This window comes from Biomphalaria glabrata, chromosome 14, assembly GCF_947242115.1.
Source record: "Biomphalaria glabrata chromosome 14, xgBioGlab47.1, whole genome shotgun sequence".
Taxonomy (NCBI): Eukaryota; Metazoa; Mollusca; class Gastropoda; family Planorbidae; genus Biomphalaria; species Biomphalaria glabrata.
In genome coordinates this window covers 15,158,047-15,175,355 of record NC_074724.1, presented here as the reverse complement: position 1 = coordinate 15,175,355, position 17,309 = coordinate 15,158,047, and the positions used below count along the sequence as shown (strand labels likewise).

Genomic DNA, 17,309 nt, shown 5'->3' with positions numbered 1-17,309 from the left:
AATAATTTTGAGACTTGGAATAAAGCTATTTATTTCACATTACGCATTAGTTGTTACATGGAAACCTGGACCAAATCAAAATAAGAGAATTTTAGACTTTAAGTACACATTACATTTTTTAAAAGAAAGACCAACACACTCAGATTTGTCAAAAAGAATAGCTCGTTATATATATAGTACCTGGATGACCGATCCTAGCTCGGTTAAATAATTTCCTAAGTCATTTTGGGAATATTTTTGTAATTACGAAAATGAACGATCATATAAATACTACTAATCTGAAGAGTTACATTTAGTGTTCTGTTAGTTCTAAATGTAATTATACATGGCGATTAAATATAAAGTGTCTTAAGTCCTTCTATAGTCTAGACAAACCACAGCTCACATCCGTCTTATAGTTTTACAATACATTTTTTGTGTAAAACTATTGTAGGCCTACTATTACTGGCTTAGAAGAAAGTCTTTGCAGTGTAACTTCTTAGATGGTTGCGTTCAGACATTTAATTATGGAAGTAGTATACATTCATTATGGCTTTAGTACGAAACATCAAGTGACGCAAATCTCTACTTTATAGGGTAAAACAGGCACTTTGTGACAAAGTAAAATGGCGCATTTTTTCTTAATAGACTTAAATCATTGCATTAGTTTTCTAAAGAAACGTTTCCATGGGACACCTCTGTTACGCCAAACAATATGCTCGTTACCCATACGGGATACGTGCCCTGCCCAGCCTGACGGTTGGACTATAAGAAGTTCATACCATCCATACATCCCAGTGGTGCTACAGCCCGTGGAGGGATATGGCCTGCTTATACACATCCCTCCATTCAGATCTCAACTGGGCCTTCCATCTCCAAGCCCTAACCCCAAGCTTTTTACCGAGGTGTATAGTTAAATAAAAAGAGGCTGCAGCGTACGCAAACTCGTTGGCCGCTGGCTAGATATCATGTTCAGTGTGAGCAAGTAAGGCGTAGAGAAGCTGTGTTATGACCATTTCCTTTGTTTTGGTACGGGACAGTAGACACAAAGCACGAACTTATGGTAATAATTCAACAGCAAAAAAAATAATAATAAGGCTTGTCTTCGATTCCTAAGATTAATGTGGATTGCAGTATTTCCCGTGGCTACGCAGCCCCTGCTGTGACCTACAAATTTTGCCACATCCAGGGCAAGCATAACCATTGTCAAACAGTGGTCGATTAAGATTTTCTTTTCGCGTCTGCCTCTGTTCTCGGCAGCAGATTTTCTTTGGTCTCAAATGTGTATCCGGGTCTTTGAATAGAGGTAATTCTTTAAGTCCGTCAGTTACGCTGGACAGAGCAGTATCCTGTATGGAAGACGAATCTCAGGCGAACGCATGCCAAAGGCAGTCTTTTTTTGGTGAGCTAAAAAAGAGGACCACGTTATACCGAAACGCTTAAAAGACAGGCGCCAACTTGCTTGAACTGAAATAGAACAGCTGAAGGTCACCAGCAAAATAAACAACAAAGTACAAGGTATCTATACCGCTTTCAAGTGTTATCAATTTATAAAGCCTTTAAAACACAATAACTAATCGTACATCGGCACATTTAATTTCATTACTTCTCTTTCATAGTTCTATAATAAATCAATCTACAGTAAGATGGTGAGCAAATGTTTAATTAGGTCTATTGATCCTTGAGAACTCGTTCTTGTTTGCAAAGAAATATTTTAGTGTACTGCGGTAAGCCTAGTGACGTAGGCAGCGTTTTTCCCGTTCACGTCACGGAAAATTTTCATTCATAAAACATTCTAGCCAAAATTAATTTTTCGATAATGAGGCATTTTAAAACCGATATAACGGTCGACCTCGAGTTTTCCCGATGTGGCCAATGAGTTGAGAATTTTTTTCTAACTATTATGCACATACCGTGAACTTTTAAAGAAAATCGTTAGAGCCGTTTTCGAAATAAAATTTATATAGATATAAATATATATACATACATACATACATACAAGAATTGCTCGCTTAATAGTATAGGATATATATATATATATATATATATATATATATATATATATATATATATATATATATATATATATATATAATGTTATAAACCTGGTGGTGGCACAGATGGGGGTAGTGGTGTGTGTGTAGTCAGCAGACGATAATCGCCCCAGGCCAGCGCTAGACAAGCGGTCAACCGTGACGAGTTACGACGATCAGCCGAGACGAGTGTCAACACGGTGGTTCGGGAAGGATCGACGGCAGTTCGGGAAGGATCGCCGACGTGAACAGAGCTCAGAGGCGTCACGAGAATTGTAGTCATCTGACCACCTAGAAACTTCGAGCGGCGTTCTGTCCGGTTCGAGAAGGCCAGTAGGGACCCTATATAAGAGCGGAGGTGACGCAGTCAAGACGGTTCAGAAAGCGGGTTCACGACAGGAGTTCAGAACACGGTCGACTACAGCACAGTTCTACTGTGTGGTTCTGTGCGGAGCATTACGACGGTTCAGTGCGGAGTACTGTCAAGTGCAGTTGAGACGAACGGCGTCTTGATCTTGCTCTGTGATCGAGTCCGACACAACGAGCCCAAGTGTGTGAAGTCAGTCCCGAACTGTTGAACCCAGTGCAAGCCCCGAACGAGACGGAGAGGCCAGTGCAAGACTTGATACGGCGGAACGGTGTTATCGGAGAGATATTTGTTATCGCATAGCTTTTTGTACTGTTCTACGTGCTGCCAATTGTACAGTATTGGCTGTTATTTATGGACATTAAACCTTTACGTTATTTTGGAGCCCTGACTTGTCAAGTTCTTTAAGTTGGTGGTGTATGGTGCAGTTTGCAGAGAGCCTGGATAGTGAGATTCGTAACAATATATATATATATATATATATAGTGTGCGTGTGTGTTAGGGCGGTTACTCATATGACACCATTAGTAAAGGTTGGCGCCCTAGCGGATCCAAGCCTATTTAGTGGGGGGAGCAATTTTTTTTTTTACAAACACTAACAGTAACGTCATGTAAACTGTAGCCTAGGTATAAAACACACACACACACACACAGCCAAAGCGTTATCTTGCATTCTTCCATGCTCAAACGCATTCTTCTTCTCTTTATTTGACTATCCAACCTTCCTAAAAGGGCAGGTCAAACTAACTAAATTAAAGCTGGAGAAAAAGTTGATACTGATGTGTGATTGACAATCGAGGCATATGTAGCATAAGTGTGTCTTTATTTGGCATATTCATGTAAAGCGTAATCTCAAATACGACATCTATTTTGGGCCAGAAGAAGGCGTGAATAGAATATTAGACACTCTTGTGAAATTCAACCATTTTATCACACAAAAATGAGTAGAGATTGTTTGGTAGATAGAAATTAAAATGTATAATTTGTAAGAACTTTTTTGAATAATGATTTTAAATTTAAATGTTTGGTAGATTGAATTTAAAACGTATAATTTGCAAGTGTCACTCAAGAAAACAAAAATTGACCTATGTGAGTGATATTTTAAAAGATATTCATATTTAATAGTTAAAATTCAAGAAAAATTATATTAGGTACAGAACTATATCTAGTCTTCAAAACTCTCAAAAAAATGTGAAAAAGAAAATTAAAGTAGGCCTTTACTATTTAAGCTTTGATATTTCAAGCAGTTTAATAATACATAATGTATTTGGGCAAGAAATGTTTTGTTTATTTTTTCTCAAATATTGGTACACTATTTTTAATTTTTCTCCTTAGAAGAAATTTAAAAACATTTTTGTAACAAAGAATAATTTGTAACAGTTTTGTGAAACTTACCAAATTTAGTAAAATGTTGAAACAACAAACAGCCTTGGGATAAGTTACGTTTCAATCGCACGTTATGTTTATTTCAAATGAAGAGGCGGATCTACAAAAGGAGTCTTTAAAAACAGCTGTAAAGAAACAATTATTGAGCAATCATCCTATCTATGGATAATTGAAATTAAAATATTAGGATGTGAAAAGTGACCCAAATGTAATTAATGTAACATTTTCTATTTTATTGAATGGGCTCGTCTATAATCTGACACTTTCTATGAAATAACATTAGAAAATATGTTTATAGCTGTAATTTTAGTAGTGCTGAAGTTTTTTTGTTGTTTTTTTTGCACAAGCCAAAATATCAAACATATTGAACACTTAATTATAAATATATTATTTTACAAAGTATTTTCTCGACATTTATTTCGACCCTAATAATAATAAATTATAATTAAAATATTATAATAATACTGAACTAAAAGATGAAACGATAACCGTATAATATATGTTGAAAATATCTAATAAAATTAAGAGTAAAAGTATAAAAAATGAATTGTGCTTTGTTATATCTAATAATATATATACTTCTAAAAGTCTTATAAGTTTTGGTTACTTTTATTTTTAATAAAAAATTCATTAAAAAATATTTTAAAGTTAATGACGAATTATACTAAAAATAAAAAAATAAATATAAGTGTGTCTACACAGAAAAAAAAATGTAGGAAAATAAAACAAAATATTTTACCCTTAGTAAATACTACAAACTCTTGGACAGTATATCTTGATGTTTCATGGACTTCACCTACATACGGGTATATTATTATTGTAACATTATTGATGCCGTTAGAAATGTCAGAATGATTTAAGAAAGTAATGCACGTTGTGTTAAAGTACTGTGGACTTTCTGTTATTAATTCATGATTGTAAGATACACTACTTTCATTTGTATAAAGGTTCTGAAAAATAAAAAAAATGATTACAATTTTGTTAAATTATTTTTTTTAATTCATATTACTAGGTTACAATCAAAGTAACCTAAACTTGTGATGCTTTTGCTTAAAATTTTAATTTAGTATGTTTAAAAACCCTATTAATTTGAAATCAATTAAAATAATGGTCAGTATTGACATTTATAAAAATTCAAACGGACACTAAATGATATAGTATTGGGCGGAGACGAAAGATTACAAGTAAAGATGTTCTGGAACTGTATTGAGAGAAAAAAAAAGAAAAAAAATGTTTAATGGGCTTTGTAGCTGCACATAAAAAAATTATATATGTGTCAGATGCGAATAGCCCAAATTTTCAGTAACAGAAAATACAAAAGTCATTTCTCTATAGAAGAAGTTACGAAAGTTATATAATATTGTTACGTATTTCTGAATCTTCTAGCTAAATGTACTATTAGGCACACAAATAAAAAAAATGCAAAGAACTTGACGACTAAACTCTCAGCTTCATATAACTTAAATGACTATTAACTCTAACAATTCGTTACTGTAACATGTAGCGTAGAAGACTGTACAATATCTGTCAGTTTACAGTTAGCTATACTTTGTTGCAATTCATCTCTTTACTTCGTTGCAATTCATCTCTTCTCAACTTGCATCGAGCCGTATTCCACAGAACAGACCAACGACACACTTCCCAGTGTCGCTCCAGGTCTCCCAAAGCTGAACCAAGTCGTACTCAAGTCTACCGAATCAGAGCCGCACACGTTTTACATCGACTGTATCGACTGTAACGGCTCAAGTCCACTGTAGTTCGCTGTATAGACTTTAACGACAGTAGTCCACTCAAGTTAACTTTACCCTAGTTAACTTGCATCGTGTCCTACACATTTCTCTTCCACAGAGCCGCACACGTCTTACATAGTCTGTATCGACTGTAACGGCTCACTCACGACTCCATACGACTGACTTTCACATTAACTCTCTGGCTTATATAGAGTCCCTAATCGCTTGTCCAAAGTTGTACAAACACTCCTAGTATCCTCTGGAATAACATGTGAGGAAACGTCACATCCTGTCTTTGTTTATACATGTAGATTCCAGAAAACATCGGCTGCATTTTCATTTTGCCGAGGTTACAAGTTATGACCTCTATCTGTCACTGGACATTGCTAGTACCTTCTGGAATAACACGTAAGGACACGTCACATCCTGTCTCTGTTTATACATGTACATTCCAGGGAAAACCCGCTGCTGTGTTATCTCGTCGGGGTCACACGTTAACCTCTTCCTGTCACTGGTCATTTGTAACAATATAAAACCACAGAACTATATATACTCTAATAAATATATGTATTTGCTCTCTATTTACGATTTATTTAGGTAGGTGCTGTTTTACTATTACACACCAAGTATCAGATTTGAGAAAAACACTATTTGCTAACATAGTATAGATCCAAATTACATCTCTTTATTTGTATGATTAAATCTATATATTAAAATCTGTATGAGTGCGTTAGTAATACTATTGATCTCAAGCTACATATTATAAATGAGATCAGTAGAGTTATGTTAATAAATTAAGCAAAAGGAATAGATCTATTGTTCTAGAATTTTATAATCTACATATTTTTGTAGCATATCCTACAGCACAACAGACAAACTTACAAAAACCGTCAAGTTGCAATAGTTTTTGCGTATACCGTTCACGCGTAGGCGTAGTCATATCACCACATGGGCACATGCGATTCGTGAAACATTAAAAAAAAAAAGTAAACTCATCATTAATCTTCTGGATTAATGGCGTCGTCATTGAGTAGACTGTATATCTACATTTCAGATGGAATGTAATTTAGCAATCTAGATTCTAACTAGTCACTATCTCTCACTAGTCTAGATCTTAGTGCTTTACCTAACTAAAGTTTATTAATTAGGATAGGCCTACATCTACTATCTAGATTATTTATATAGCCACATACAATTTTTTTATATATTTTTAAGCCTAGCATTATTTTGGGCCAATGTTTTACAACAGCTGATAAGAGAAATCAGGTCTAAACGTTGAGAGAAAACACGACCCCTTAACTCAAGAAAACAAGAAATTAAAACAGACACAAAATAGACAGTGACATTCATAACAAAGTAATATTCACAATTGTTTACAACAACACATTTTTAAAAACACCTTTTAAAAATCATTAAAAGTTTTAAAATCACGACAATATTTTTTTACAATTATTTTTGTGTGTGAAATTGTGTATCGGAAAATGCCGTGTACTTGAAGTAAAAAGTCCTAAAAAAGTACATAGATCTTGGGTAAAAGACTCATCTAATAAAGTACTGTAAATGTTTAGTTTCACATGCTTGTTTCAGGTTTATGTTTTTGAAAGCCTTTATCAGGTTTGTTCCCAACTACCATATGTTTTTGCCGAATTTTTTTTCTATCGGGTACACTTAAATTCACAGCCTTATAATGTCAGTTTAATTTAAAATGAGCACTAAAAAATTCAAAAGATATATAAGGAAAGATGCACTTCCACCAAATTTACAAATACTAGTTTGAAACCAAAGAAACGAAACGCATAAACGCAAAAAAGCCCATTGTAGAAACAATGTTGTTTGTTTCGGTTCTATTGATGTATTTTCATTGCACTTGCTGCTTAGTCGATTGCTCATCATGTGAATGCTGTTGAGAAGACGTGTAGCTTAAGATGAGAAAAATAATTTAAATGTATACATAGGCGTAGCCAAATTTTGTTTTCTGGGATGGGGATTGTGAGATGATTTTTCCTCCCCCCTAAATATATATATATATATATAGTGCTTTTTTTTTTTGTAAAACAAAATAGGTGCCGGTACTCTGTAATTAATAGTGTAACTTTAACTACTAATAAATTGATAATATACGTTAAAATACAAGAAGGTAATATATTTTCCAAACATTCAAATAGGTGACGGTACGCCGTACCTGGTGCGTACAGTCACAAAATATTAAATAGTTTTTACTTGCATTTTTTATTGAAAGAGGGATCCTTTGTAGCCATTTGGCTACTATTGTGGAATATGATTACCATCAGTTTTTGGGTTCAAAAGAAGTTTCTGTGTGAGTGTGTGTTTGAGTGGGTTAAACTCATAACTTTTTTTAGCTAATTTAGATTAGTGATTGTAATTTTTGGCGGTTACAGAGATCTCTGAATAAAATTATTAAATCAGTAAGTGAGTGTTTTTTGCTAGGATTTTGTAGATATGTATATATCAAAGATAGATATATAGATAGATAGATAGATAGATAGATAGATAGATAGATAGATAGATAAATAGATAGATAAATAGATAGACAGATAGACAGATAGTCAGAAAAACAGATAGGTATTATAATTAAAAGAGTGAATGAAAGAGAATAAGATTGAGTGAGATATAAAGAGAGAGAGATAGAACGAGAAGGACAACCCATCACCTTACTCTATCGAAGTTGAATTCACATTTTGCTTTAGGATAAACGTTGTTTATGTTGCATGTAATATTGACACCTTGATTCTGAAATACTGTTACGTAGCAAGACACCTCTTGGGGCTTAGCTGAAAAATACGATTTATGTTCATTATTTTGTTTTTCAAATTTGTGCTTAAAGATTGTAATTTATATGTAGTATCTGCCTGTTAAGAAATTAGTCTAGCATTACTACAGAGAAATTGCTATCAATACAACTTCCAACGCTTCTTCTTCCATGAACTGCTATATGACTTTATAAAGCTGTTAGCGTGTAACTAGAAAACCTAAATATCATTAAGCTACTAATCCAACAAATTGTACATACCATAATACTTTCATGTACAGTATCATCTTAACGTATCTTATGCTATAAAAAGGGACATCCATATTGGAGGTGAAAAGCTGACAATTGTCAGTAGTTTAAAATACCTGGGAGCTATCGTCTTAAATGAAGGATTTAAACCCAAACTACTGGGCCAGAATTGCACAGTCCACTGCAGCCCTTTCAAAACTCAAAACAATAAGGAATGACGAAGTCATTGTTCCAATAAAAAATCAGACCTAAGCGCTTTTTGGTCATAGCTACATTTTAATACGATGGCGAAAATTGGACGATGACAGTCGAACCAGATAGGAGAATACTAGACATGAAACTGAGATGCTAGAGGAAGATTCTAGGTATTAAATACAATACGACATCACAACAGAACAGATTAGAGACAGGTTTAGAACAGTGATGGACCCCACGAAAAACTGCTAACTACTGTCGAAAAAACGCAAATACAAGACCAGGAAAAAGATTATCTTGGAAGATTGAGGAAGGTGTACCTGGATAATTTGCGCTCACCAATCAAAACTCTGCTACCAAGGAGGCTCGAGCTTAAGTCTTGATTCTTGAAAAGGTTTTTTTTTCTCTTGAAACCTCTACGATGATAAGCTTCCTTTAGTATTGTGTTGTCTGTGTTGGTCCTCCAGGGTTAGAATGAAAGGGATAACATCATTTTAGTGATTAAATCGACTGTGGCCGATTCTGTATTAAAGTTCTTTATACTATTTCATCTTGAGTGAACTTAGTTACTGGGCATTTATCCAATTGTTTATTGCAATACCTGAAGGTGTATGTCTTAGCAATAGAACTTGCATCAGTAATAAACTACTACATGATACCCAAGCATTGTTATCAAGGTACTGAAGAAATACATAAAGTGCAACTTATACATACATCCTTTTCAGGAAACACAAACAGAAAATCGGCCCCCGAAGTGGTCCGCTCAGGCAGATAAAAAAGCAGGTTTTAATATTTTCAGAAAGAATATCAGAATCTATGAACTACAAGCTATCAACAACTACAACCCGTCGATACAAAAGGAAAAGATGTGCTTTTGTATTGTTAATTCGACTAACAACTTGATACCAAATGATACTGAGATATTAATGTTATTATTATTACACTGTTAATATTGTTACGAATGAACAGTGACAGGTAGAGGTCACTATGTGTGACCCCGGCGAGATGACACAGCACCGAGTGTTCTTTGGAATCTATGTGTGTAAACAAAGACATGATGTGACGTGCCCTCACGTGTTGTTCCAGAAGACGAACAGATTTACGAAGGGGGCAGTGTTACAAATGAACAGTGACAGTTAGATATCACTAAGTGTGACCTCAGCGAAATGACACTGCAGCAGGTGTTCTCTGTAATCGACATGTATAAACAACGACAGGATGTGATGTTTCCTCCCATGTTGTTCCAGAGGATACTAGCAGTGTTTTTGCAACAATAGACAAGCGATTAGGGACTGTATATAAACCATAGAGTTGATGTGAAAAGAGTCAGTATAGTCGTCGTTACTGTTGTCTACTGTGCGAGACAGTAGAAGAGAGTGGACTTGAGCCGTTACATTCGATACAGTCGATGTAAGACGTATACGCTACATGTTACAGTGATGAATTGTTATAGTTATAATTCAATAAAGTTATATAAAGCTGAAAGTTGAGTCGTCAAGTTCTTTGCAGTGTTTTTTTAATTTGTGTGCCTAGTACATTTAGCTAGAAGATCAGAAATACGTAACAATATTTATATGTTTTCGATGAACTAATAATTATAACGATAAAGTCAAAGCCTAGGTATCACTTACAAAGACCGTATAATAAACAAAGAGATTAGAAACAGGATTAACAAAGCTATTGGACCCCACTATGACCTGCTAAACATTGTGAAAAAAAATTTAACTCAAACTCTATGGCCACATCACAAGGTCCTCAGGGCTCGCAAAGGCCTTTCTTTAGAGAACAGTACCAGGAAGCATATGAAGAGGAAGACAGAGAAGGCCGTGGGAAGGCAGTGAATGAAAATCTATTAAAGACAAAGGAAAGAGAGAAATGGAGAAAGACGTTAGACAGATCTTGAGCGCTCCAACAGACTAAGGAATGGGTGAAACCACGCGTGAACCTGGTTTAACTCAATGATTATCTAATAAATGTAATTGCTTTTGTGAATCTCTAAGTCGAATCCTCAACAAATATTTTTTTTTCTCTAAAAAAACAGAAATAAAACGTTTCCCTTCTTTTCAGCGACAGTGCGTGGGGCACGTGTCACAATTCACGTGCATGCTATTACATACTACTTATTAATTCTTTAAAATTATATTCCACTTATTTACATAATAAATAGACATTTTCTCTTAAAACCAAAAAGTAAACATTTTTTTTTTATTTTAATAACTAATATGACAGGAATTACTTAATTTAGTAATACAATTTTTTTTTTAAATATTTCTTTGACAAAAAATGTAAAATGTTTGCATTAACGTTTTTCAAATGTGGTGAATAGTGATATCCCTTAATAAATAGTCTCCCTGTTTAATACTATTAATAGTAAATAGTTGTGAAAATGGTGTAATTTTACGTTAAAAACCTTATTTAAATGGTTATTAAAACATTTTCTGTTTTAAAAACATATTTGTGTTAATGCCTAGAATAAGGATCTACACTTAAATTAGTTTTATTGAATCAATGCATAAACTATAAAAGAATGTATACACTTTAGTTTACCGATGACAAAGGGTTTATATGCTGCTGTAAATGTCTCAGATGTTATATTGATTGTAGCAGTACATAGGAACTCATCTGAAAAAAAACATATTATTTTTTGTATGACAAAAATACTTTTAAGCATGGGCGTAGCCGGGGGGGGGGTTGGGGGTTTAACCCCCCCTCCCGAAATGAACCCTCCCCTTGGGGGAATCTGAATTTATTGAATGATTTTTTGCTTTGATTTTGTTTATTTTAATACTAAACCATCACTTGCCCAAGCACAACCAATGGTGTTTTGAGTTTAAAACTCCTACCAGGGGGGTTCGAGTTTAAAAACCCCTACCAGGGATTTCGAGTTTTAAACCCCCTAATAGGGGTTTTTGCAGTTAATTCCCCCTCTTCTATAAAACAAAAAAAAAAAAAATGCAAACGAAAATCCCCTAATTCCAAGAGCACAGTTAAGGGAGATTTTGATTTTAAAACCCCCTCCAAAATTTACGATAAACCCCCTCTTCAATATAAAGAAAAAGCTAATTACGCACTTAAAATGTTATGAGCGTAGTTTTGAGTTTAAACCCCACTTCGGCGGGGTTCGAAGGTAAAAGATACCTCTTTAATAATAAAAACAAAGCAAATTATACACTCAAAATGTTACGAGAGTAGTCAAAGGGGGTTTTGAGTTTAAACTCCCCTCCAGTGGAGTTTGAAGCTAAAAAGTACCTCTTTAATATAAATAAAAGCAAATTACTCACTCTAAAATCTATGAACGTAGCCAAAGGGGTTTTGAGCTTAAACCCCCTCCAGGGGGGTTTGAGGCAAAAAAAAAACATCTTCAGTGTAAGAAAAAAGCAAATTACGCACTCAAAATGCTATGAGCGTTGCCAAAAGGGGTTTTGAGTTTAAACCCCCATTCAGCGGGGTTTGATGCTAAAAAAGACCTCTTTAATATATAAAAAAAAAGCAAATTACACACTAAAATTATTTGAGCGTAGCCAATCCAATCAGGGGTTTTGAGTTTAAACCCCTCTTCTACAGATGGCGTTTTTTTTTAAAGTTTAAAACCCCTTTAGATGATTTTGACGAAAAAACTTCTCTTTTCGATATAAATACTAACGCAAACTACAGTCACTTAATTCCAAGAGCGTATTCCTGAGAGGTTACACATTTTTACCAGTGGCAGGGCATCCTTAATAAACTGCAGTGAATAGTCGTTTGCCGAAATTGAAAAACACTAAATGTGACTCAACAAAGATGGCTAAAATAGATTTTAGGAGTCAGTTATAGTGATCGGGTTTAAATCAAGGAAATCCTATGCCGAACTGGTAGTCGAACCCTTAGTAAGATTGTGAGAGAGCGACGCATGAGGTTTGCGGGACATGTTCTCCGACAAAATGAATTACGCATAGGAAGAGTTGCAATGATATCCTAGGACAACTTGACGCCACACATTCATGGAGGTCCTCATGGCAGGTGGGAAGAGGCTTCAGACATTACCAGTGACAGATTTTTATGGAAACAGCTTGACGTCAAATGCTCCGAACGGCGCGGGAGGGTCTAAGTCAGAAAGAATAGCACATTAAGTTTTTGAAATAAAACTTTTTAATAGCAGGAAAATGCAGTGTAGATACCTCAGAATATGCATTTTGTTGGCTTTCAATACCAGAAATAGTGCTTGGCGGCGGGGCCCCCTTGCTAGTAATGGTGAGGAATCTACAATTTTTCCACTAATTCATGGAAAAACCTATTCTAGGGCACAATAAACGTCTTCCGAAAGAATGAAGGGTCAGAATGCAAAAAAGAATATGTACACACACACACACACACACACACACACACACATAAATACATATTTAAAAAAAAAAATCTCTGGGGGGGGAAATCCACGCCCCCAAACCGCCCCCCCCCCCGAAAAAAAATCCTGGCTTCGCCCATGCTTTTAAGTATATTGTGTTTAGTTTATTTAGTGAAACAGTTACTTTGTAAAATGGAAAGTCATTTAATACCAAACAAAAACCCATTTTAGTCAGCAATTAACTATTAATCACATGTTACACGTATTTGCTTAATTCGTTGCAATTTCTAAACCATATAATATCTTTTATAATGCCGCTGTATGATATTACATAGCTAACCAATGTAGAATCAATGGCTAACGCCAGCTTATTATAACTTCATAATGATTTTTCACAAACATTACGAGACTTATTAAACGATCTTCAACTAACATTAATCGCCTAAAGTAATGTTAGTTTATAGTAGGAATAGGAAGTTGTAGTGAATTATTTTAAACTTTGATACACATTATGTGCTATAGTGTTGTACAGTAGTTGCTAGTGTATATAATGTCTTGGATTATATTTATCTTCATTTAAAAGGGACTAGCTTTATTCCAAGTTTCTGAAAGACTACGCTGACTTCATATATGTTTTTTTTTTAAATTATAATTATTACTATTAATGTTTAATTTTTAATTTGCAAGTTTTCTGGTGCTGAAAACGTGAATGAAAGTAGTTCTTTATCAAAAGTATCACATGTAAAAGCTGCATTCTAAACGAAGACATAAGAGACATGGTTACTACAGCGGTTGGACCACACCATGATCTAACTATTGTAAACAAACGCAAACTATAACTCTATGGCCATATTACGAGGTATTCGGGGCTTGCAGAGACCTTTTTTCATCGAACAGTACCAGGAAAATGTAGAAGAGGCAGACAGAGAAAGCGATGAGAAGATGGTTGAGCTTAGCATTGAAAGATGCTCAATATAATTCAAAAACCAAAGACAAATGGAGAAAGTTGTGGAAAAATATTGTGTGGTGACACACTTAGGGTTAGGTGAAGATGATATTAAAAGTATGCTAGCATGACAACCTTTATAAGCCTACCATATTTTTTTTTAAATATATTGGGAAACTTCATGATAAATATACATTTTATGTGTTGTTTAATCTTTTTCAATATAATGGTAAATAATAATGGACGGAGTCTTTTTTTAAATAAATTACTCTAAAGAAATACTTCCCCAGTTTTATAAAATTAAACCAAAAGAAAATATTGATGAAAAACATTTACCTGACAGTGGTCTTCGAGCAAGTAAAGAGAGTGTAGAATTAAAAGATTTGAACGATTTACTTGACCAATGAATCGTTGATTCTACGTGTGTGTTTGAAACCAGTTTACAATGACAAGAAACATTTTGTCCTTCTTCTAGAACCAAGGAGCAGTTGTCTAGTATTAGTTTTGAGCAAGGTCGAAATTCTACCAAAAGAGTAACTTAGCTAAAAATAGTCTTTTCTATTGTGTAGCAATAAATGTTAATTAATTATAGTTACAATTAAAATATTCCCGTTTAGTTCTCAAAAACTAGATAAGAAATTTATATAATTAAAGGATAAGTTATATAAACAATATAATTAGTTATTTCACTGTATATAGCTCCTTATTCGTGGTCGAAGATGAATAAAAAGTCTAATATTTGCTTTAAAACTGTATAATTTTACGTACTTAAATAACATTTTGTTTTCCACAATATTACTTAAAATACTAATGTTTAAATTATTAATAAAAAAAAATATATAAAAAAACTATGGCATTAAATTTTTTTCTAAGAATTCTTTCTCAACTTGTTAAAAATGCCAATTAAATTAAGATATAACATAGCTTGATAATATTAGAAAAAATAATCAAACGAACTAATATAAAGGAATTGTTTATTTTACCGAAAATTAAAGATAATTGTAATATCAGACTTGAGCCATATTAACTTTAAACCAGGATATTTAGTGACTGCGATCTTTTAAAAGTTATCTTTTTGCTGTCTGCGCCTGTTCTTGGCGACTGCTTTTTTGTTTTATATTTATGTCCAGCGATTGATTATACAAAGCAAAAGCAAAAAAAAAAAAAGAATAAAATCTTACCACTTATAAAAGGCAGTTTTATTGAAGGCGTTTCTACTTCCGTGTTAGATGTACATAAGTGTAGATATACTTGTTGCTCGCTCAAAGATAATTCCGCTGTAGTGTTTAATACAATGAGCATTCTCTTGCTATTGTTGCGTACACAATAACACTTGCGATCGATATACCAATGGCACAGGCGTAAGGTTACTACACAGCGCCCAATGACCTTGTTCTGAAAGGTGATTAAAAAAAAAAGAATTAAATCATGATCAAAAACAGTCATTGAAAACTTTAACTGAAGAAAAAACAACATAACAAAACAAGTGTGAAATGGCTATTTTCACAAACATCTCTAAACCTGTGTACCTGTGATAGTTGAAATGTAAAACCTAAAAGTTCATCTTTTGTTTCGTCATTAACTAGGACTTCTCCATACAAAATGAGTCTATCCTGTCCACTTATCAGGCCTTTGACGCATAATGTAATACTGTCAGACTGCTTGTAGGGGAAAAGCTTGACAGTCTCATAGCTCGCTAACAGGAATATAAAAAATTAAGATGTATATCTACAACAAATATGTACTTGCAATACATATATGTAAGTAAAATAAATTCCCCTTTCAGACCTTGTTATCTATTGGACAGATGATCTAAATGTCATCAGTGTCTGTGGATCACGGTTAACGAGGGTGTCATGTGGCCAACACAATGGCAAACCCCTTTACTTTTCCCCAACATGTACCCACTAGAGCTGGACTCAGAGGCGTCCTTAAGATCAAGACAGTAAAAATTCTAGTTATCACCAGGATTCCAAGCGCTTTACCACTCAGCCACCGCCCCTCTATACACATATACGTATGGGATTGACAATCTCATAGACTTTTTGAAGTTGAAAATTTCAATCATGACTACTTTACAATTAAAACCCTGACATACATGTGCTTATCGTATTCACTTTATGATATTATATTTAGTATATTTACAATGAATAACATTTTATGGTGTAAAAGTGCTTGCTTCTGATGACACAACGCTTATATAAAGAAAATTTAATTAAAAATGTCTCAACAAAAACTTTTAGAACTAACCTGATCCATCTGTATTACTAATCCAACTGACAATAAAGTGAAAGGCCATAATAGCAAAATATATATTCTGAAGCGTTTGCATCTCTTAAATCTGTAAGTGAAAAAGGAGAAATGGAACAATGATAAGAAGTCTCTAGACTAGAGGTTTAATATTTCCTACTGTATCACTAAAATAACCCTTTGTTTTTAGGTTTTAAGTTAATTGTATTTATAGAAATATAAGTCTATGAGTCAGGTATTAAACATCACAAAACTAATCTATTAATTTTTATAGCCCACAAAAAAAATAACGTATTATCTAAACATTTTATTGGAATAATATCTATAGTTTATACGTCTAGAGGTCTGACATTTCAACTTATACTTTAATAACATTTTTTTCGTTAAGACTAAGACTAAGACTGCTTTATTGATCCATAGGGAAATTTGTTGTGATTACAAGGACTCTTTTCTCACATAATAACAACACAACAGAAACATTCACATAAATAAAACAGACACAACATAAAGAGTTCGTTCAACGACTACACAGACATCTTTGTTTTGATAAAGTCTGACCGAGTAAGGTTCGAACGAGTTTTGTACCGCTCTGTTTTTGTGTTGATTGACAGTAGTCGCCCACTTCACGACAACTTGACGTAGTTAATATTAAGCGGGTGACTGTTATCTTCCAAGTTTTCTGCGATTTTTCTTAGACATATCTGTTGAAAAAGTTCCTTTAAATATGGTATGTGCGTGTGATTTTTTGATGCTTTTTTAATGATGTTTTCCATCTACGCAACTGTAAAAATGAAGCGTTAGCATCTACATTAAAACAAGTCGTTTTTTACAGTGCACTACAATTACTGTATCTCGTTCTGGTTGCATTGTTTTAATTTCATACTAAATTATATTGTGTTAAATGTACACTTAATCGATCTGCTCCTTCGTTTTATAATAGCTCTTATTATGCAACATAAGCCTACAACACTGGCGGAACCAGGGGGGGGCGGTAGGGGCGATCGCCCCCACTCGGTCGACCCCATCCAAAAGGGGGAGGACGGACGAATTTTAGTATAGAATTCACACAATTTGTATACGAAT

General features: G+C 34.0%; 1 long non-coding RNA gene across 1 annotated transcript; it reads right to left on the bottom strand.

The window, feature by feature from the left end:
- Positions 1-11,252: 11,252 nt before the first annotated feature.
- LOC129922959 (uncharacterized) lies at positions 11,253-16,311 on the bottom strand. Its single transcript, XR_008774886.1, has 3 exons — positions 16,227-16,311; positions 14,313-14,498; positions 11,253-11,331 (listed from the first exon to the last, which is right to left on the bottom strand). It is a non-coding gene; the product is annotated as an uncharacterized LOC129922959 (long non-coding RNA).
- Between the last annotated feature and the right edge of the window lie 998 nt (positions 16,312-17,309).